This window comes from Crocodylus siamensis, chromosome 8, assembly GCF_052110815.1.
Source record: "Crocodylus siamensis isolate JL-2025a chromosome 8, ASM5211081v1, whole genome shotgun sequence".
NCBI classification, from domain to species: Eukaryota; Metazoa; Chordata; order Crocodylia; family Crocodylidae; genus Crocodylus; species Crocodylus siamensis.
In genome coordinates, this window is record NC_143402.1 from 22,139,152 (window position 1) to 22,163,292 (window position 24,141).

Genomic DNA, 24,141 nt, shown 5'->3' on the forward strand with positions numbered 1-24,141 from the left:
CACCCACTGTAATCAGCACAGACATCGGCTGCCATTCATGTGAACGCTTGACAGCACCAGCTCTTAGAGAAAGATGCATTTGCAGAAATGGCTGAAAATGCTGGTAACCTGGGAATATTTCTGTAGTGCTTTGGAGAAGGGCATTTGCCATCATAGAGTTATAACAAGAATCAGCTGTATTTGTGCAAGAGACAGATGGTTAGTGAATAACTGGTCTGATCAAATACCTTCAGCCATAAAATTACAGGGGAAGGAAACATATGGTATTACCCACTTGGTGCTTTACAATGTGTGGGTTGGGCAGTCAGCCTCCAGTCCTGTAAACACTTAGGCGTGTGCTTAGTCTTACTCATGCAAGTAGTCCCTTTGACTCACATGCATAAAATTAAGCAAGTGTTTGCAGGATCAGGGCCATACTACAAAAGCTCCATTCATCAGATGAGGAGGAGGCACATGTGAACGCTTCTCCTATACACCTCCTGCCCATCACCAATGTGCCTCAGTCGTGCATGGGGGAGATGACATCTTGGGGTAAAAGAAGCTGAGGCTCTGTTGCCCACCCAACCAGTCCTTGGCTTATGTGTTGAGACTGGAATTCATTGTCAAATGGGAGGGTGTATTTTTGTGATGTAGACACCTGGAACTGGGTTGAAAACTCTCATCTTATTTCCTGGCATAAATCTTGCTTCTTTTTCTGAGATGCAGAACAGAGCACTGTACCACATCAGAGCTCTACCAACTGGGTACATCAATCCTAGGATGTCTAATGCCTTTGCCTCTTCTGTCAGAGGTATGTCCCTTTAGGAACAATATCCCCCCTGCCCCAGCACGTTCCATAAGAACCTCTCACAAAGTGTTTTACCAGCATCTGTAAGGTAAGATTTACAATGTCTCTGTGAGGCAAGGAAGTATTACAATCCTTAGTTCACAAAAGGTAAATGGAGAAACTGAGCCACAGAGAAGTTATCTGAGGGTGAAGTTACATGTTACATTTAAACCATCCTGAACACACTTAAAATGCAAGCACCTGCATGTTAAAGCTTGTTAACTTTTGCTAAGTGCCCTCTGAGTTTTGCCACTTCAAATGAGGGTTAACTCTGGGCTGAGCTACCTAGCTTGCCTTAGGGTAACTTCAGTCTGTTCTATGGAAATAAAATGAGCAATTAACAGTCTTCCAGTATCCCAAGTGCTAGGGACAGACATTACACATAAAGCAGTTTAAGTGATCAGAAACTGGTTTAAACCTGTAATAAAACAGATGTTCAGTGCACATAAACCAGTCTGAAAATGGCTGAAACTTATTTGAGATAAGCCTGGTTGAATGTAGTATCAGACTTAGCTGATCTGGGTCAAACTGGTTTATGCAATGTCTGTCCCAGACCCCTTGTTGGGGTTCCAGATTCCCGATCATCCCAGCATGCTTTCTGGGCTGGGTAAAGCTCTGTGCTCCACAGCAGGGATGGTTCCCCCACTGTGCTCCCTGGCTGCAGCTCCAGCAGAGACTTGCAGGCATGGAGCGTCTGCCTGGCTTCTACCTGCTCAGCAGGGATTATTCCCCCCTCCCCTCTGCTCTACACAGACACTTCAGCATTAGCTAGCACAGCGTTTTCCAACTGGTGTGCCATGGCATACTGGTGTGCTGTCAGGCATGGCATTTTGGGCTGGAGCCACACCCCCTTCCTGGCTGGAGCCATGCCCCCACCTGTTGCTGCTGTGGACACAGACAGATGGGGAGCATGGCTCCACCCAGGCAGGGGGGTTATGGCTCCAGCCCAAAATGCCATCCGGCTGGCCACGCACCTCCCCCCACCCTCTCCCACGCTCCATGTCCAGTGTGCTGTAGTGCTTTTTTATTTAGGTAAGTGTGCCGTGGGGTGAAAAAGTTGGGAAACACTGAGCTAGCAGACCACATGCTGGCTAGAGTCCCTGCTGTGGGAGAGGACAAAGGCAGACAGGCTTGCTGGAGCTAATCAACAGGTAGCTTAATGTCCTTCCTTGGAAGAGCTTTTTGAGAAGAGCTCCATTAGTTAATGAAGAAAGGCTTTGATTTCTTAATGGGTTAATAAACACTGAGTTAGGGGTGATAAACATTCCCTGCTGGGCTGATTATTTACCCCCTCCTAATCAGAGCATCCTGCTGGGGCCTGGCCATACCCCGCCTCAGCTCAGCTCTTCTGTGGAAGTGAAGGGACGGCTGCTTTAGCAATCCCCGGCTTTTAGCCTGAGCCACTTCAGGCATGTGCCTGCATGTCTGGAATGAAAAGGGAATGTCTATCCAACTCCAAATCAGTTCAAGCTTTGCAGGTTAGACTAACCTGCAAAGATTGAATCAATTCAGGCTCAGGCTTTTTGAATGTCTGTCCCTAGGCAAGATGCACTGCTTTCAGCTCCCCTTCCCCACACAGAGCAGGGGTAGAGCTGAAGTGTCCTGGTTCCTAGCCACAACCTATGCACACATACACTCCAATGACAGATCAAAGTTGTGCAGGCAAGAAACAGTATTAACCTTTAACTGGCAACAGCTTACAGCTTACTTTAACTTCAACTTTGCTTAACATTCCACAGATTTAGTATGGTATAAGTGCAATGTGTAACTTTACTTGACAAAGATCACTCAAGAAAATTAGAGCAGGGATAGAATTATACTCCCCGAAGTATCATTTAAAAAAATAAAACATCATTTTATACTAAGAGTCCCTTTCCTTGCAACATGCAACATCCTTGTCATTGGCAATGTGTAGGGGGACACAGGGAGGCACGTGTCCCCCACGATTGGCTGCCCCCAAAGCCGCTACTGGCTTCTTCAGGCAGTTGCTACCCCCCACCCCCTTCTTGCTGATGCAGTCACTGGTGGCTGCAGGTGGACCCACTCACCATTCGCTGCCATGGTGCTCCCCCAGTCGCGGGAGCACCAGTCGTTCACGCTCCTCGTCATACCTCCTCTGGGCTTCCTAACCCAAGAATTGTATATGATAACCTCTTCTGTGTTCGTAGTTAAGTTCTGGTTGTATAAGTCAGCAAAATTATTCTCTTTATTAGGAAGACTCTGCCCAAAACCCATGGAGATTGTTTATGAAATTTGGCATCCACTTACTTCCTCACTTCATCACCTAAACTTGGCCCAGACTTGCTTCTTAGACAGAAGTTCTGCTGCTTATTTCTGAGAAAGAAGAGCAGACCTCTTTATCAAAGGAAACATAGCAAAAGTTAGAAAACATTTAGAATCATTATATGCTTACCTGAATCCTGACTGAATGTCCCTGAACGTTGGGGGCAGCGCCTAGTCAATGCTCCTGTTCAGACCCATAACTCTTTATTTCAGTAGCTTTGCCTTTTCAATGAAGAGGTTTTTCATAGGGTTAGACAAATATGTGGTGTATTGTAATGTTCTGTTTACACCAAAGTTCACATACACCCTGTTTTTGATTAATGTACCCTGTCCCCCACATTTTTCTCTTCTATGTTTGTTTTAGGGATGGGCAAATGAGCTGAGAATAAGGAAAAGGAACTTGAAGTGGGTTGTTTGAAAGAATTTAAATAACTTTGAGACGTATAATTGTTCTCTTTTTGGTGCAAGAGCATTCCCTGTAACTTACTGAGTCCTGAAGTGATGAAACATAATAAAGGTTTTCCAGCATAGAAAGGGATATGATGTTTTCTACCATTGCTACTACTGATTCAGACCCACTGGAGAAAGCCAGGATGGGTGTGTGCAAGTGTAACACAAGTCACTGGAATCTGTTAGATACTCTAACCCCACTAAAAGTAGATCCACATGATAGTATCTGGCACTTACAACCCTTGTGTTCATCCGTGCGAGGTCTTAAATTATTGTGAACACTGCTGTAGTAATAGTGGGAAATTATAGCAAAAATATATTACTGTAGGTACTGCCGCTGACTCAGGCTTTTCCTCCATCTTCAGGAAAAGCTTCCCCTCTTAAGATTGCTTGGAAAAAAGTTTCCTGGAAATTCAGAATATTTGTGCAAATACTGTTGCAGCTGTGTGTGGGCACAGGACAGGAAAGGGAAGAGGTACTGTGGGTTAGGATGGGGTACACTGCGCAAAGTTATGTGCGGGTATCAGGAGGACACTGGAAAGCACTGGAGCTGCTTTAAGTCAGGAGTGAGGCTCATTACCATAGTTGTAGGTAATAGGCACGAAATGAATCAGCAGGATGAGTCGGAGGTCTTCACTAAGGCACATGTAGTTGTCTCCTGTCCACACTAACCAGTGCTATCAGTTTCCTTTTCAAGAGCACTGTAATTCTGCAAATATTGCCAAGCCTTTTAAAGAAGGTTGATTGGGAGGAGACATTAAAAATAGAGAGAGACGATTTAAGTGGTGGGGAGGGGAGGTGAAGGGGACAGAAAAAAATAATTTCACTCTTACAAGCATGAAACTAAAAGTACTTGAACACTTTTGGTCAGAGGAGAAAAAGTAGTTCACAGAAGCAGAGTCCGTATCATCACAGGTCAGCCCTGGGCCTAGCACACCACATGCTGTTGTGCAGAACATCCTGGGATTTGCGTTCTGCGAGTGCCTGGATGTTTGCCAAATCACCGGTCACATCTCCAGCTTTAAATCTCATTGTGATTTGTTTAGAAGAACCTGTCAGTAGTTGGCAGGTTTCCCACAGTTGATGAAAGGAGTTAAGGATGTCTAAGAGTCTCACAAGGTGATACAACCATTAAGGCATCACGACAGACTCGGCACAGAGGCACTAAAAACAGTAAAAGATTGGCAGCTCTGGTGCCTAAAACTAAACAAGAAATGCAAAATAAACTAAAAAGCATGTGCAAGTGTGTGGATGTGTGTGCGCATGCATGGGCATATGTGTGCTAGCTCATGCTTTGGAAGTCAGCAGTCTCTGTTCTCACTTCCTCTGACAGCTCAGAACTTGAACTAAGATGTAAGCAAACAGAAAAAGGGCAAGCCTGCATTCTCAGTCCTGCTCATGAATTATAAAAGGCCATTCATAGATGTTCTTTATTCCCTTTAAAATGAATTTTGTGTTGGTGAAAGGCAGATTGACAGCCTCAGAGACTGAAGCTCTCTATTTTTTTCCCCACAGACAACAGGTACAGCAGAGGCACCCATATTGCAAACTTACCTCTGCATCTTCTGTCTGTTCTGTGGAAGGATTTCCAGGCAGGGGCACCATAGGGCAAACAACCAAAAAGCTCTACTTTTAGGAAAGGATTGAAGGGAGAGGGCATCATGTGAAAGAAAACATGATTGTGGCTCTTTCTGCTCACTCTCAGGACATTGCCAGCTTGCCTAAGGCTCTATTTTGGGGTAAGAGCAGGGTTTATTCTCCAGTGCCCCATTCATTCCTTGGCTTCCCTGCTGAGGATGCCAACCATGGCCTTCAGGCCTCTGGGGAGAGGGTTTTATTTGGTGATTCCAGTACCCTAGGAAGTGAAAGGAGCCGGACCAGTTCCCACAAGCTGTTAGTCCCAGCTGTGACTGGGAGTTTGCAAAAACCACAGTGTTACCAAGCCCAAGCCTTCAAAACCCGTAAGTCCAACTTCAAAAACATTACGAAGACAGCTGGAGCTGTCAGAAAAACACCAAATATTGTGAGGCTTTGGCAACTTCAAATCAGCATTTCAACTACCTCCCTTTCCAAAACTTTCCGGGTAGAGCAGAGGAAAACGGTCAGGAAACAATTTTCAATCACATGCCACCTCTTTCATCAAAACTTTATGAACACAGAGATGCAGGTGGTCCCTGTTCAGTACACATAACGTATGTGGGCACTTGGGTAACATTATCCCACTGAGGCTCATCACCCTAACGCCCAGTTGGTAAATGCCATGACTAGGACAACCAAGAACCCATGTCATTTTGATATTGCCAGTAACTAGAAGGCTGCAGGCAGTGCTCTTTATTTAACCATCTAATCCTTATTGGAGTCTTATTAAACTGTTTGCTTAAGTAATATCCTGCTACAGTGAGTTAACGGCATGCTTAAAATAATATGTCCTTTATCCATTTAAAAGAGTGTTTCCTTTTAATTTCAGTGAATGTTCCTTTGTTGATGAATTAGATGAAAAGTAAACTGAAGCCTGACTGGCATTTTCTACATCATTCATCTCTTATACCTGTATTATATTTACTCTTCCCTTTCTCTATTCAGGAATCCTAGCCTATTTAATCTCTTCTGTTCCGGGTTATGCACTGTACATGCATTTATCACAAGCCTCTAAGACTGCTTCTGGGCTAGACAGGTTGCTAAAATGCTATGTTATAGGTGACACCCTGCAGGTGAGCTGAATCTATGGAATGTCAAACCATGTCCTGTTTACATAAAAAAATTGGCTGAGTTTCTTAAAGGAGCCTAAATCCCAGGATGACGCCTTATGTAGGCAGGAGAATGACTATCTATGGGTCTCCTTCCTAATAGGAAGTAATGGGAGCAGGTAAACTCAGGGGGCAGGTGTGTAGGGAGTGGGATCTCTCATGCAAAGTGTGTTTACTGGATTTTGGGCTTATTGTTCAGATGCTGGAGCTCAGCATGGATTTCCATAGCCCTTGCAGCTAGGGTTTGACTTCAAGTCTGATCACCTGCATTGTGACCTGGGCAGCACTGGGTTTGGGATATGGAGCCCTTCCCAGGTTCCATGTGACTGTCATTAGAAAACTTGGAGACATGAAGGGAAGGTGTTGAGCAAAGTGCCCGTTTTTCAGTGACCCAAACTGGGGCATGCAGGCTCCTATTTAATTTAAGCCTATAAACATGTTTCCTGCACCTCTCACAAAACACTAAACACTATCAAGATGGTAGGGCAAGGCAGTGAGGGAGATGCAGGGGAGTTAGGCTCAGAGCTCATCTACTGAAACAAAGGAGGTTTCCATTCTCCTCATGCAGTCTGGGCCAGTTCCACTTCCTCTAATCCCATCCTGGGGCAGCTAATAAAGGGTGAATTATGAGGCTGAAGTGCCACACTATGCATAAAGGAAACATTCCCCAAACATTCCTGCCTTCCCCTCCCAGGAGCCATAATTAATAAAAATCGAAGGAAATTGAATGGCGACGAGAAAAAACAAACAAAAACAACCCAAAAGACATCACGTGATGAAGAGAGGGGCTGGAGGCGCCCATAGCCTAGAGAGCATTGGAGGTAATTGCAGACACAGGGCGAGAGGCTAAAACAGCATGAAATGAATCAGTTTAACAGATATTAAATTTGCAGGCCTAAGGCGACAGGATTCTGTTCAGTTTATTTGCATTAATCAGGTCAGGGGAATAACCTCATTTTTTTGCAGGAGACATTGTCGGCCTTTATTTGTTTCTCGTGTGAAAATATCACAATGGATAAATGCAACATGGAAACAGGATATTCAGTCATGCCACATCACACACAACAAATATTACTCTACTTAAGTGGGGGGGGGAGGAGGAAGCAACCTTTTTGGCAGGCATACCACAGATTAGCTCTGCACTGTCTCTGAGTGCCACTCCAAACCCCTTCCCTTGCCTGATCTGCTGCTCTGTTTTCTTTGTTCTGCCCTATCTGCCACTGTTCTATGTCCCCTCTTCAATCGGCTGCAAACCACACAGAAAGGCTGCCCATGTCAGGTGTGGCATGCATGCTGTGCCTGACTTAGGTCATCTCTGCATGACTGCCACAGGAGATAGGGCAGGGGTGGGCAAAATGTGGCCCGGGGACCAAATGTGGCCCGCCAGGATCTGGCCTGTGGGCCCCTCAAAAAATTTAAAAAATTAATATTTATCTGCCCCTGGATGCCTATCATGAGGCCTTACTTGCCAAAACTCAGTAAGCGGCCCTCTGCCCAAAATTACTGCCCGCCCCTTGGTATGTATTCCCCTTTCTCCTGGAGTCCAAGACTGAGCCATGACAGCTTCATGAATGAAAGGCTGCATTACTGTTACAAAACCAGGGGAGACCCTGACCAGCCAGTACCCTTTGCCAAGCAGCACACGGTGACAATGTGCTATGCCATCAGAGAGCACCCATCTCTTACTCTCTTACCAGAGCTTGACAGTAGTCAAAAAAGCAAGGAAGTTTTCTAAATTAAGTGGATGCTCAAATGGGAAAGTAGCCAGTGGCTCTCAGTGATACCCAGAACCATGAGAGTGCCATAGTAGTTAGCTTCACCAACATGCAGTGGTAAATAAGTTAATCTTCATTGTCTGAAGAGTTTTGAGTGTTACTGTTGGTAAGGTAAGTCTCCTTTAAGCCTTCACTCCCAAACTGATCTTCTGTTTGTTTGGTGATTAAGACAAAGAAGATAGTATTTTCAGCAGTAATTCAGCAAGGATATCAGCTTCCCCAACTTGGAGTTTGGATGTCCCAGTATTGGGTCACATGCTACATTATTACTATGATCTAGCATCAGAATCTAGAATATAAGCTAGTTAGGCTAGGGGCTGCCTTTCTTTCCGCACCGTACAGTCTCAGACAGATGGATAAGTAATCAGTAGGTAGGCAACAGCCAAGCAGCAGCTCTAGAAATGACAGTGTAGGTTAGTTTCTGTCTGAATGGAGGGCGGGTGGGCTTATGAAGTGTGCATGGATCAGGACTTCCATGTCTCTTTAATCAATTTGGGGTTGTGCCATCAGAGAGAGGCCAAAATTCTGCTAACAGGACCTAGGAGAGCTGACTTGACTGGGTTGGAATTTCACTGTTCTCCCAGCCAAGTATCCCCACTTAAAGAGGGGATTTTTCCCCTTGAAACTAACACCAAGATACAGAATTAAAAGGAAGGTTTTCCTACCCGTGCTGAAATTGAGGATCTGGTCAGTTCAGGGTTCACTTGCTCCTTCCCCCAGATGGGAAAGGTAGTCAACCGGACATACCTGCCAGTCTGCTGGACAGTTCAAGGCAAGGAAGCTGCCTAACACTTCCCTAGCCCTGCCACAGAGTCTGCAGGCTGTACTCCAATCCTGTCATCCCCCAAAGGGAAGGGACAAATGTTGTGCACAGGGTCCCTTTTTAACCTAGTCTGTACTTTCACAGACTAATGGAAACCCACACAGGAAAAACTTTGTGGGTCCTAGTCAGTCAGTTTGCAGGATTCTTCTGCATAACTCATTCCCTCAGGGCTTTTCCATAGATGCTCTAAAAGATTAAGCATTCAGAGCTGCCAGTCGGTAGTTTAAGTGCATGATCTTCCAATTCTTGCTTCTCTTCTTTCACCTCCCAAAGCCAATGTATCCTCCTGTGCAGTGGCATTCTTCTTAAATTATTGACGTGCAGACATCTTAATAGTGAACCCTCTGTCTCTCTCCGGGAGAGGAGAGACATCAAGGATTTAACCCTGCAAGCTAGCAAGCTGGGTGCATTAGAAGAATACTACAGTGTAAAAATGTTATAGGTAATGTAGTAATGATTCAACTAAGGCCCATGGGAGGAGAGGGAAGAAGAAGATTACAACTACCAAAAGCATGCTGAAAAATCACAAAAACTGAAGAATTCATCCTGAAGGCAGTTTCGAGCTGATGTGTGATTGTGGACAGAGTCAGCAGAGCTCCTCCTTCTTTCTAACTTCTTCTGATATATGTTTTACATTTATGATATGTTTCTTACTGACTGCAAGGCCATTAGGTTCTGGGTATGGTGTGGGGGTTTTTCATGTAAAAGTGCATAGATAGATAGTATATATGGATAGATGTGTCTGTGAATGCGCGTAAGCTGTATTCATTGGCTTTATCAGAAATACACCAGAGATCTTTTTCGTTCTGTGTCTCTGTACTTGCAAGAGAGAGGTAGCATGGGGTTGTATGTGCCTGCATGCTTATAGGCCCACTGCTTCATGAACGTATAGACATTTATAATGATTCTGAGAAATGAGAATGTCATTGTATGAATGGTGTAGATCCAGGAAACAAAGGGGAACACAGTGGTGTGACATCTGGATCAAAAGCAAAAGGGTACTCTAGTGCAGTAAGATGTCCTGTACCCAGGATGGCAGGGCAGATTAATATATCATGTCATGTGAAGCCCCCATGTTACGTAGTGCTTTATGTAGCCATTACTAATCCTTCAGTTCTAAAGAGCTGGGGCCACGTGCTATTTTGATCAGGAATGGAAAAGAGCACTGTGGGCGCACAATGGTCTCCTTGCTTCAGAGAACCTTCCTGTTTTGTGCACTCAGGACTGTAATAGCAAGAGATAAAGCACATCAGAACTGAGGTTAGCTGAGAGCCCAAAGCTGGAACAGCAGGGAACATTTGTGGTAGGAGCAAGGGGCACTGGCAGATGGGACGTGGTGGATCAAGTTTGCATAGCACGAACAATTCCTTGTTTCAAACCAGTGCTGCTCCTCTCTTACTCCAGTGAACAGCAGATTCACTCAGAATTCTTTTTACTTAAAGGAAGAGGGGGGTAAAAGGTGAAAACAGGGAGAAAAGGACTCATTCTCCACAGAGCTGTGATGTACGGTGAGAAAGGCCAGGACACCGGGAGGTATAGGGATAGAAATCAGTAAGTATAGTTTCTCATGCTGAGATATAGGATGTTCTCTCAGAGTAATTCCTCCTTGCTGTAGGAAGCCAGTGGAAGTAATCCTGGACCTGTTGCCTGATTTAATGGCATCTGGAGGAACAGGACACTCGGTATGCGTAAGTGCGTATGTTTGGGTTTTTTGCAATAATGACTGAAATAGGCTTTTCATTTACTGTTTTACGTGGCTTTTAATTTGGGTTCCAATTAAATTAGTTGGGTCTTGCTCTCCCCTATCAAAAGTGGGAGTTAAAGTGAATATAACAGTAAAGTGTATAACATTAATAATCTACCATATAATTAGGCACCACTGATTCATAAGAGGTCCAGGATTAAAATAGCAGGGGTGCTGGAGGCAGTGCACCAATAGAGATGCAGAGTGATCCAAGCACGAAATAGCAATGGTGATGGAAATGAAGGCAGAAGACTATGACAGAGCCAGGTCAGGATGCTTTTTACCAACCAATCTACCTATAGCTATTACCACTGGTCTCTGTGTTTCATAGAGAATCCATCAATTCAAGATTTATTGAAACACCTTATAACCAGTTCTTCGCACACTGTAAGAAGCATTTAAGGTGTTTATAGATGTGCTTGGCACAGGCCAGCTGGGCACTGAGAGTATATCAATTCAGGCACTAGTCTATTTGGTTCAGGATCGAGGAGGCAGAGTTGGGACTAAAGCAATAGCAAGTTTATTATAACACATACACACACAACAGTTAACAGAAAGATACATGCGATAAGCAGATAATGCAGTATTAAAGAGATAATAGTAAATAATAACAACAGATAATAACAACAGATATATAGATCAATCTGTCGCAGGCTAGCTGGGCACTGCAAGGGTATCAGCCACTGGCTGTTGAAAACAACAAATAGACAGACATGGGTTGGCACATTATCGGCAGTCCCTCCATGCCAGGTGCGCGTGAGGTGATTCCAGCAAAGTCAGGAGTCCCCGATTGATGCTGTCCAAGGGATTACCAGGGAAGTTCCCTTGATCAGGATCTGATCCTCACTCACACTGGGAGTCCAGAGTCTGGGCTTGGAACACCAATTACCGTCCTGTTCCCTCCTTCCTCCTGGTCACCTGATGCACGTGCTTTTTATACCTAATCTGATGCTAATCTGTTGGCTTCAGAGCTACTCACAGTGTTGTTCTATAGCTATTACCCTATGGAATTAAAAGGTGTTAAAAATTATTATAAAAGGTTTCTACCCAGACTTGGGTTTATTCATTAAGCAAATTGCAATGCAGCATCTTCAGGTCTGAAATTAACATTACTTCACCTAAATCCAACACTTTTAGAACTCTCTGACTATGCTTTTTTTGAGATGTGCTTTCCTGGAATGTGCTGGGTAGGCCAGGCGGTTGAATCTAGTTTTTATCATCATCAAGGCTAAATTCTGAGCAAAAAAGAACCATTAGGTCAGCTAATTTCACAGCTATAGCTTTGTCTTTGAGGCCTAGTCAGTTCCACAAACAATTACAAGTTACATTTGCGGGTTGCAAAAATACAAACTTTATATTAGACAAAAATTCCAAATGTCTCTAAGAAGCACTTATTTATTGCTTATTAATTTCTTTGGTTCTACCCATCACACATGCTCCAGGAGGTGGGGGGAGGGGCTTTAATTAGTGCACGTGATGCTGTAGTTTGCTGGAGTGTGGTAATTACCGTCAGCGTTCCCTCTAAGCTGTGTGGCGTGTGCAGCCGCATAGGCGCGCTCATGCTGCACTGCCAGGCATACCTGCACAGCTGTGAATGCCACACAGCTTAGAAGGAACATTGATTATCATGCTCCAGAAGACTCGATTAATTGAGTCTGCTCCAATGTGCTATAATTACAACACATTAGAGCAGCCTCCCTGCATGTGTATAGGAACCTATAGCGACAAATGAACTTCCAGCAGCAGTGAGATAGGTTTAATGTATTGCCATTTTAGTTTGTATTAATAGGTCCTACATACCTGACTATGAAACCACCTGGGTTTAGTGGCTTGGAACAGGTAGCCCATCTGCTAAGGCTCTGCATCATTTCCACCCACTTACAAAACCACGGGAAATATAATTTGCTAACACACTAGAAATTGCTGATGCCGATTCCCAGAGTGCAGCATAGCTGCCCATTTGACAACAGCCTCTTGGCCAACACGTAGGGAACTGAAGTGGGGCTTTCCAGATCTGACAGACTGACTTACTATGGACTGAGTTGAAGAGGTTTTCTAGTGGGGGGCTATAACCATTGATTCCTCTATGGATTGGCATACATATGAACTTGTAATACATATCCACTAGTGGGCTATGCCTACAAAGGTATATATAAACCTAAATATATAAATTACCTGCATTTGAACTAATAGGACTTTACAGGCAGTCCTCGACTTACAATATTTTGAGCTACAATGTTTTGCACTTACAACATTTATAAATTGACACCCTGTTTCAACTTTCTGGCATCAATTTCGACTTTACAACACTTGATCTGACATGATGCCATGTCAGCCAAGAAGTTTGCTATGTTGCCCATCTTCCTGGAGAACATCTGTCTAGACTTCCTTGGACACTTTCTTTAAGAAAGCAGGCAGGACTCCAGAAAAACCTGTATCCAAGATTCCTGAGAAGACTCCAGCCAAGAATCCTTCAAAAAGTCCAGCAAAGTCACCTCAAAGTAGTCCTTCCAAATAAATATGATTGAGATTTAGAATATAAATACATTAATGTAGCTATATTACTCATCTATAAATTGATCGAGTACAAAATTCTGGGTTATTTTGGGTGAAAATAGGATATCGGGCCTTGGTTCAGGAACCAATCCCCCATTTATAACACTGATTTCTGTGGGAAAATCGGTTTTGAGTTACAGCGTTTCGACTTAAGATGTGGTTTTCAGGAACCAATTGTGTCGTAAGTCAGAAGACTGCCTGTATTAGTATATTTAATCATTTCATACTACATGTTTTCTATGAATATGAGTTACTCCTTCAACTCAAGTGGTAGAGACCTATACTTTTAGAACCGAGTCCTATATGCAGACCTTAAAGCATGCCTTACATACCATGATTATTTTCCACCTGGAAAAACTAAGGTAACAAAAGGAGAAGTGGTTTGCTGAAGTCAAGAACTGGGAAGAAGCTGCAGGAATTGCTGCACGTAGGCTCTTACACTATTCATTGGTCGTACTTGTTCTATGCTCTTTCTATACATAATCTTAGAAAAGTCATGCAGTAGAAAGTGCTATTTACTGGTGGGGGCGTTAATTCTCTTCTTCAAAACTATTATATTAAGAGGGTATGCTGTTGCTAACATCATTGTTGTTTTACTCCAAAACTGTAGGTACATGCCACACTGAAAGCATCATCTATTACTGCTACCTATAAGAACTCCACAAACTGCACTAACTTACAGGTCTGAAAACTCTGGTGCAATCTCGATCTTGGTCATCCCAATGATGAGGCAAAAACTGCAGTTGGTGAGGCTGTCTGTCCCTAAGAGTGCATCAGAAGGCATTCCTGACTGCTGCCTCCACATGCTGCTTAGTCTCTTTCTCTGCCTTTCCACTTTTCAGTAACTTCCAAGTCAAAATCCCCTCTGCTGCTGCTAATTACTGGTTAGGCTGCAGCCTCTCTCCACAGGCCCCTCTACTGTTTTACAAGCATTCGTGCCCTACTGATTATTGGTTCTCAGCTGCCACTCACCACAGAACAAAGCCAAGGTTCCACAAGAGGTAGGAACTGTGTTTGGTTAGTTTGCTATCTTTGCAGTCTTTGGTGCACAGTAGAAGAGGCTTCCCTCTGATCTGATATATATTGCACACCAGCTTGCTTAGATTCTCACTGCTACAATAGTTTTAGTGCTGCAACAGCTGGTCTCTTATCCCACAATTAGGAGCAAAGTCAAAGGCATTTTGGTCTCTTGCCCAAACTCCCCACACCACCACACTCCTAATGATGAACAAAAAGAAAAACAAACACTCAAAAAACTAAAAATGAGTGCAACCCCTCCAGGCATGAAGCTCAAAGACAAAAAAAGATGGTTTGAATCCAGCCAGCTCCAACAGTGATTAGAGGTGGCAGGTTCAGATCCTGGTACTAACTTTTCCCAAGTTTGGGGATTATTATGCATGCAGGATCAGTGGTAAACGCAGCAGTGGAGGCAAGTGTGTCCAGGGCTTGTTGGAACAGAGGGCCTGTGTAAAGAAATTGGAAAGCTGTAAACCAGATTGTATTGGCCTGGCCCTCAAAGCACAAACAAACCATTTTGAAATAAGCACTGAATGGGCTCTTTATTATTTATATTACAGTAGTGCCTAGACGCTTCAGGTCAGGGACTGGTTGTGCTACCTGCTTTATACAAACACGCAAGAAAAAACTTTTGCCTCAGCAAACTTACAACTGAACTTGGGAAGAGAGACAAAGGGCAGGAGGTGAAGCTGAGGAATAGACAGCACTATGTCCAAGATCACACAAGACATCAATGACAGAGTCAGGGCTGGAGAACTTCCCCGCTCCTGTTTTGTGCTCTGTGCCATTGCACCATGTTGCTTCTTGCTGGCAGACTCACCAGAAAAAACAAAGACTGAAGAGGGCCAAGTGGCTGCATTTGTGTCTCATACCTGAGGGCCAGCTTCTCCAGGCCAGGGTAAGGTCCTGTGGGGATGGCTGGTAATTCCTGAGGGAAACCTGGCTTGTCACTGATGCCACATCCTGGCAGTACAGAGAAACCCATCCATCTAGCAGTTTTCTCCACTAGCTAAAATTAACTTGAAGGACTAATCTCTCATTTTAAACTCATAAATACCTAGAAAATGAGGAAATATGACTGTAGAGGGGCATGCTGGATAAAGTGCTTGGCTGGTCTCAGCTTGGGTTCTGGCACCATTGTTATCTGCCACGTCTACCAAAGCCATCTTCCAGTTGGTGATTTACCGTTCCATGAGAGCAGATTAATGCCTGCAAACTTCTCTTTGGAAGCATTCAAACACTAATTGGTAGTTGCAAGTAATTAAAGTAATTTACTCAGATTATAAAGAAATTTCTTAACAGTGATTAAGCAACTCTGGGACGTGTATAGTTGTTTGTAATCATTTCCCCAGGGGGATTAAAGCTCTTGGCTGCATGTAATATGTCTTGTAACACTCTATGGGTCCTGTTGGCTCATGATAGCAGGGAACAGCTTGTTGAAGGAGATATAAATCAGGTTTGCACACACATGGAGTATATCATATAGAGAACACTGCTCCCCCCCTAATGGACTGACTCTAGGAGTTCATGCTCCACAGTGAGGCCAGGCATCCTATCAAGGGGGATTTGGCTCTACGGAGCAAAGTCATTATCATTTAACCATCGATTTAAAAGACAGAAAAGGCAGAGCACAGAGTTGAATCTCTGAAGACGTGCGTTATAAACCCACCTCTGCTACAGACTCATGGTAAGCTTAACCTGAGTCAGTCGCTTTGCTTCCCTTGGTGTTCATTTTCCTCATCTGCAACTAGGGATGAAGGATGTTTTTAAATTTTGTTGGATAAAAGTTTTTCCAAGCATTGATGCTCATGAATGGTATTAAGGCAAGGTCACATGTTGTATTAAGGTAAGGTCACACCCCTTTTTGGCCTGTCCTGGATCAGACAGGGAAAGTTGCTCAGTCCAAACTTAAAAGTCCCAGGAGATAGAGCTTCTAGCATTTCCCCCAAGCTCTCTGTGATCCTGGGAATGAAAGCCCAAAATGCTGGGTTTGGGGCAGAGATTTCCTGGCCTCCATTCTGTTGTATGATTTGATGGTGTACACAGACATACTTCTACTCTGTCCTAGACGCTTGGACAGTAAGATAATAAGATGTGCTGGTGATGTGTCAGAGAAAAAGTCTCCAAGGTAGGGAAATGCAGCCCATGGGAGTAACAGTGTCATATTAGAGACCAATAACTGTAGAGTCCAATGCCTCACAAGACCAGAACATGGCCTGTATCCCATTTCCCACGCTCCCCACAAAACTTTGATGGGCCATGCTTGCTAAAAGCAGAAGCTGCAGCTGTAATCAAACTTCAGGTGCTTTTGTGTATATTTGTTAATATTTAAAGTTATCAAGACACACATTAGAGAAAAAGGGGTAGAGGGAGCAGAGACAGACCAGAGAAATCACCACGTAGAGACTGGAGCCACAACTGTGCCATGGTCTACCCCCTTCTCCACAGGGGTCAAACTCGAGCTTTTGGTAGCAACAAGATTGTTTTAAAAAAATATCCTGACCACAGAAAAAGCGCTAGTCTCGGGGTCTGAAGGACCTTGTTGGGACTGCAAACACCATGTTGCGTCTCTCCAAGAAGTGCAGAAGGTACATGACTCCCATGCCTGGGGTCCACAGATGGCTTTAGCTGCTATCCTTGCGGCTCTTCTTACACAGATCCTATTTTGGAAAAGTGACATCCTTGCAGCTTCACTAAGACACCTCCCAAGGGATGTGCCAAGCTGAGGAAATAGTTCACAAGGAAAAAAAAACTTTCTATGTGGGTTTAAATTCTTCCTCCTGACAAGCTATCAGTGAGCAGATTGCCATTCCTTCTTAATTAGTGGAATTTACTTCATGAATTTTTGAGGATGTTTTTCCTGTGTGGAATGATTGTGAATATTTGATAGAGATTTGATGAGGAAGTACGTCTGTTGCAAACACGTGTTTGTGCAAATTTTGAGTTCATTTCCTGCAATTAGTTCGGCACATGATTTTGATATTCACTTTCTGCAAAAGATTTTGCCAGCAAATCTCAATTACTTAAAGGAAACACAAAACGGATAAAACAAATTCATTTCTTGTCTCTCTCTTTTTTTTGTATGAATGTTTGTGGAAAATGGTTTGCATTATTCGTTCCATTCTGCTACCATGTACTGGAAAATACCAGCCCCTCCATGCTATCAAGGGGCAAAGTCTCAGTGTTGGCAGTAACCGTTTTCATTGTGAACTTTGTTGTATTTTGCTACACAGGACAAGCTTTCCAGACTCAAATATAAACAGTGTTCTATGTGGTCTATTTACTGTGTGTAGAAATTTGATTTTCCCTAATGGTCCTTTATAAATAGTTTCCACCCACCCTCTGCTTGAAAGCTTCTCTGAATCATGCTGGAAATTAGGTTCTTCCCCTCCTCACAGTTGAGGACAATTACAGCTCTTTGTTCAAAGGGAATTAAGTAGCATGAGGGCTGAATCCATCCACAGACAAATTGTCACTCTCTTTTGTTTTCTGCCTGTAATAATTACCCAGCCCACCGCCCGCTATGACATCCTCAAACCTGATGCAACTTCCACCAAAGTATTCCTCCCAGCTCCAGTTTACGCATTTACTTCATGCTGATTCATTTTATACTCATTCTGCTCAGCTCCCTCCACGTTGGCCACATCTCAGTTAACTGCTCCCCCTTGTTTTCAAGCCAAACGGGTGTTTTCCTCTTAGAAACTCGCAGCGACTATCCCTATTTCATCTCTGCAGATCCGGACAGCAAGATTTTCCGCAGCTGATGGCAGCATTTGGCCTGTTGCCAAGAGCTCAAGTGTTGGACTTCATTTGCATGAAACACAGCTGACAGCAGCCATGAATGCAAGGAGGCGTGGCCCACAGAAAGTATGGCCCCAACATGTAGTACTCTAACAGGGTTCAAAGCAAAGGATGTTTCAATCAAGACAAAGCTTTGCAGGTTGGACCCCCTATGGGTCACAGCCCTGCATTGAGGATGGCAATGGACATGGGTCAGCAAGCACAGATGACATGTTTACAGAAGGTGGAAACCATAAATTGAAAGATCTCTGTCCAGTCCACTGGAGAATTACCACTAACAAAATCATGGGTGCAATATTGCCATTGTAAGTCATGCACACCAGGGTCTACCTGGCCATGTCTACCCTGGGGTGACTACTTGCTAAAGAGAAACAGGTCCCTGCCCCTTAGCAGTGAGACACTCAAACAGTCACCACCTGTATGAGCTGGGGACCCGACATGGCTACACATCTGTCCTCTGATCACAATGTGACTTACGTTGATGTATAAAATGATGTCAGTTACCCCGAGGTATATATATGTCTGTCTGTGTCCTTAGGCTTCAGCAATTTGCAGTTGGTCTTCAAGCTGTGTTTTGCTGCTGCTACCATACGTATTAATATCTTAATGAGGGTGTTCCAGTGCTGGAGTTAATAGCAGACAAATTTTAGTCTGTTTTCTTTTCAGCTGTTTCTCTGATTATTTTGTTTTCTTGTGATGAATTGGTCAGTTATCCAGTGCTTAGTGTTGAAGTGAGGATTCTCAAGTTTACAACTTACCTGTCCTTCCCTTACTTTGAATCATCCAGGGAAACTATGGTGCTGTGTTTGTGACTTCATGGCAGTAACCTGAGATGACACTAATGTAGCAGCCTTCATTCTGCATGCAGAAATTGGGTGAAAAGGGAAGCAGACCTCTTGCTTTGGGAAAAGTATTAAACGGATGCAGGAAAAAAAAGAAACGCTCTCTCTTGTGTGTAAATCTTTCCCTCTTGCTAAAGGTCTCCTCCAGTTTGAAAACCCCTGTTTAAAACACTAACAAATCCTACCTGGCTATTTTTTTAAAGGATCCAAAATGACAAACCATTGACCCCTCCAGCCACACATTCATTTTTCATTAAACCTTTCCTTGGATCTCATAAGTGGAGAGAGAGAGAACAAGCAGGCGAGTGAGCAAAAACTATCAACAGTGCCCTGGGGCTATAATAACCGAGGTAGGAACATTTAAAATTATACCTTGGGTCAAAATGATTTTAGATTGATCAGAAACCAAAATTATCCCTGAGTTTCAGTTGATTGTCTCTGTCTCGAGTTCATCTGGAGGCAGCATTCCTTTGGCAACCCCCATTATCATTATTATGAGGAGTGTGTCTACATTGACCCTGTTATTTGAAGTGCTGGAGAGGAAGAGGAAGAAAGAGTATTTAAATGGAACAAGCCACTATTACCAGGCCAAGAGTAACATGCATGCTTGCAAAGATGCACCCTTTCCATTTGCACCTGCCCAAGTCTGAGTTCCTGTATTGAGCTGACAACACTGCTCATACCTTGATGTTTCTTTTCTATTGCACTCATTAAAAATGTCCTAATACCCATTGTCTCAAAACATGTGCTCCCCCTTGTCTTCTACACTCATCCATTGACCAATACTACCAGTGCAAAAGTGCACGTTCACCTCTTCTTCCTGCAAAAGTGCATAAACCAGTGAACCAGTAATGAATGCTAGTCCTTTTCCTTCCCCAAATTGAGCACCTTCCCCCTACCAAAAATGCATAGCAATCAAACCATTTGCACCAAGGCACCAGGGGATACCTGTTTGCCTCTGGTCTAAAATGTGGGCATTTCCCTGAAACACAGGTATGGAAACACATCATCCATCTGTTTATTCAAATGCCTGTTTCTTATGAAGATGTAGTTTTCTGCACTGCACCTGCTGAATTCTCCCATTTTACCTGGCCCTGCTTGTATTAACTAACTCATTTACACAAAGTGGTGAAAAAGGGACCGGCTAGAAAATCACAATGTCTCAAAGATGGCATTGGTGGAAAGCTGGTGGTGGAGAGAGGGATTTCTAGTGGCTGGGGAACAGGGGGAGAATGACAACATAGGGGCCAGCATCACTCTTCACTTGTTCTCCATTGTAGCCAATATAGTTGTAGGCTGTATACAGTGAGACATGAAACAAACCTCCTATGTAACAGGCCTCTTTGACACGCTGACAGACAAGTATTAAAATGCTGAGAGACAGGATAGGGATTAGCATGCTAAGTAATAGAGAAGAAGAAAAAAAAGTTACACCTGCCCTGAAGCCTCTGTCTCTGTTGTTTTAAAAACTTACAATGACAGCTTGATGCTGTGAGTGGTTGACAAGCTGGTAACGATTGACTGGCCAAGATAAGAGACTTGTTGGGATCAGACCGAATGAGTGATACATTTAAAACTTCACTTAGAAGGAATTTCAGTCCACACCTGTGCAGAGGGCTTTCTTCTGACAGCATTTTAGGGCACTGTTAGCTAATGGTTGAAGATGGTTTCATTTTAATGATTACCATGTACCCTACAATATCCAATCTGGTGCAAAGAACTTGCATTTTCCTTCTTTCTATCTCCCGAGGATGCACTTTTTATTTGTGTAATTCACTTCTTTTGTATTCTGCTCAAATGCAAGAGCAGACCTTTTCCCCTTATAGTGGTACATAACACATGGCAGTTACATACCAAACTGAGCTATGATCAAGCCCCGTGCAATGGGGAAGACAAGTTGTCTTTTTGTTAACTTTTAGATCAACAAATGTATTTCTGAACCTAATGTGTGTATAATTCACTGCCTTATGTAGCTGCTCTCACCATGCAGACACACACATATACAGACAAGGTATTTTATAAAGAATTTTTCCCCCCATGTAACAGAGTAACAGTTTTTAAACTGCCATATGAAGTACACTATAGGGTCCATTTAATGAGCCATCTGCTGGGAATCTTAGACTAGAAGCTTTCTAGACAGCATGCAGCACTTGAGAGTAAGTGATTGACGTTCCCTCTGAAGATGAGGATCAGCCCTGCTCCCTTACACCCAGTGCTAAGTTTGAGTTCCCTCACCCCACATTTTTTCTCTCTCCCCCTTTTTATTGCTTTTCAGAGCCACAAGGAAGCCATGATCTCCCTAAAGAGCTCAGCCACAAGTCATGAACCTGACACAAGAATGGCTGGATGCAATTCCAAGGCCCATGTTATTGAGGAGATCAGGCTTAAACGCTAGTCTTAAAACACTGTGTATCTATGGCTGGCTTTGCAGCAACCAAGAGGCAAAGCACAAGAAACAATCTGGGGTAGCTGTCAGGATCTGAAACAAACTTGGGACAACTGAAGGGCAGAGATTTGAACTGATTTGCTCAACCCAATGTACAGAGTGGTGTGTTTCATTTGAGCATAGCAAAAGGTATGAACAACAGCAAATTACATACTCTGTCTGCCTGGACTTAATATTATTTGCATATTTGCACCCCAACACTTTTTTTCAAACAAGGCATAGACAAATGGAGAGGTAGGATGGAAGGAACGCAAGGGTGGCTAGCACTAGGATTCTTAAAGGTCTTTCAATCCAGACCTATTTAGTATCTACGCTTCTCTTACTTCAAGGGGAAACCAAAAAGAGTCATTATCTCAGTGACCCCAATAAAAATTGGCAAAAGTAAAGAAGCAAGACCCAGGAACTCATGGCTCACTTAATAAGTCATCCCTTAGCAATTCTTCTTCCCTCCAGCCCTTGCAGGGACTGAGTCTTGAATGCTGGAGGTATTACAGAGATCTTGATGGTCGGAGATCTTGACCATCTGTGGATTTTTAGCAGATCCCAGTCCTGGTACTCCTAGTTTTGAGAAAAGATGAGAAGGGAAAGGCTCAGAGAAAAGGTATTGGGATACCAGGGATTATTTGGCATTAGAATCACATCTGGGGAATAGACATGGAAGGAAAGAAAAAGTTATTAATGTATATTTAAAAACATTTTAAAAAAACATTAACAGAACAAAACCCATCAAGGTTCTTTTCCAAGACAGATATTAATTATTATTCCCACTTTCTGCTCCCTGTCTTCCCATAGCTCTGTCCTCCTCCTCCCCCTCCCAGGTTCCCCCACCTTTGTAAGAGAGGACTGATATTCAAAACGCTGGAGACATTTTCTTATTCAGAACGTGTCGTTTGACTCAATGAGATACATAATGAAGTTACTGTGCTCTTGATGCCTCCCAGGGCTGTGACATGTTCAATACCATCACAAATTACTGCTTGGGTAATGCATGATTAATCCAGCACAAAGTGCCCGCCAGTCGATGGAGCTCTGCAGAACGTGTTGCCAGCAGTTAATATGGAATGTTAACAAGAGGGGCAAGGCTTTGCATTCTGACAGCCGGCAGTGAAATGCAATCGAGATGGCCACCATTAAATCCTGCTTAGCTGGGCAATACGCAGCTGTATGGATTGGACAAACTGCAGGACAAAAGGGGCTAGGTTTTTCTCCATATTTTTTTTACTGTACAATGGACTTCTCATGAGACTAGGTTTTCTTATGGCATATTTCCAACACTTCCTAGCTTTCAGTGAGTTGGGGAGACTGTGAGAACTGCCTAAGAAGCACAGCAGGTGAAAGCGATATTTACTTGGAACGATGGGCCTGGCTAACCTCCCTGCTAAAATGCAACCTAAGCTTCTGGGACTTCTTTCAGCTATAATTTTTTATTCCAATGGCTATTTCTAGTGGGCCTTCTGAGTTGGTGCAGTTTTTTGGTGTAAGCCCTTTCGGACAAGTGTTGCTGCTGGCCAGTAGGCACCACTCAATGTGCAGTAAAATCTCCAGTGATGTTGATCCCACACACGCAGGGAAATTGAGCGGAACAGGAAAATGGTTTTGCTACTCAAAGAAAGAAAACACTTTAGATTTTGGAAATGATTTCCCATTGGATTCCATATGAAAAGTCAAAATCTTGAAAATCTTGGAGAACCGATAATCCAAGCAGATCCTTGCATTGGATTATTCAGAATGAAACATTTCACGTTATTTCATTTTTCTTAGTAGTAGTTTTGTTTCAAGTCTTTTATGTCTCCCACATTCTCTAGAAGTATTTCAAGCTAGGAACACTAACATTTCAAGCTAGAAAATGGGAAATTTATTTAGGAATTGGGAAATGTGTCAAAACCAATCCTCTCTCACAAATAGTTTCAGCCTGGATGAAAAAAAAGTCTTTTACTGAAACATTCCAAACCAGCTCACTGCAGAGACTGGATGAAACTGTTCCAATCCAGTCACCATTTTTATGACTGTATTAAGTAAATTTAGCTCAGGTGGACTCCTGGAGAGCAAAGGCCTGGTTTGTCCAAATGTTTAGCCTAAGATAAGGCTATGTAACATCATTATGAGTCTGGCTTCTGGTCCTCCATTTATCTATATACCAGATACACAATAGAAACTTCTTCCTTTTTGCACCACTTGTATCTTTTACCCATCCCTGCAGAGGCACTAGAAAAGTCAGTCTGCATTTCCCAACCACTGCTTGACTCTCCACGAAGACTGATGAGCAGAGCTGTGAGAACCACCAGTCAGTTGCAAAGAAGTGCTGTTTCTGTGCCATTGACACCTGTCCATAAGGAGCTAGACTGAGGCACCCAAATCATTTCACACGCACAAGCCTCTGAACAGCTGTCAGACTGCAACCACTTGTGGTCAGTGCTGGCCTGTGTTGGGAGTGAGCAAATGACCCAGAGGTGAAAGCCTCTGTATCCTATTACCACTCTAAGACATCCAGGGCTCCACCATTTATTTGTGTTGAAACATAAGCAAAACATCCCAAGGACCAAGCATCCACAAAGGGAAATAAAAAAAGTTTTTAAAGAAACAAACAAATTGTAGGTACATTTGTGTTACATGAGCTTTAACTAAAGCCTTTTCTCTCTATAGAGCAACAGCAAACACAGTGGGAAATAAAAACAAAATTACCACTGCAAAGCCTATAATTGCAATTCCAAACTTACAGCCATTAATTCCCACAAGCACTGGGATCAGAATAGCAAATAAAAAAGCAGCTGATCTGTTTCTGCATTCCGAGAGAGGCTCCCAGAGTTAAACGGAAATGCTTTTTCTTTCCT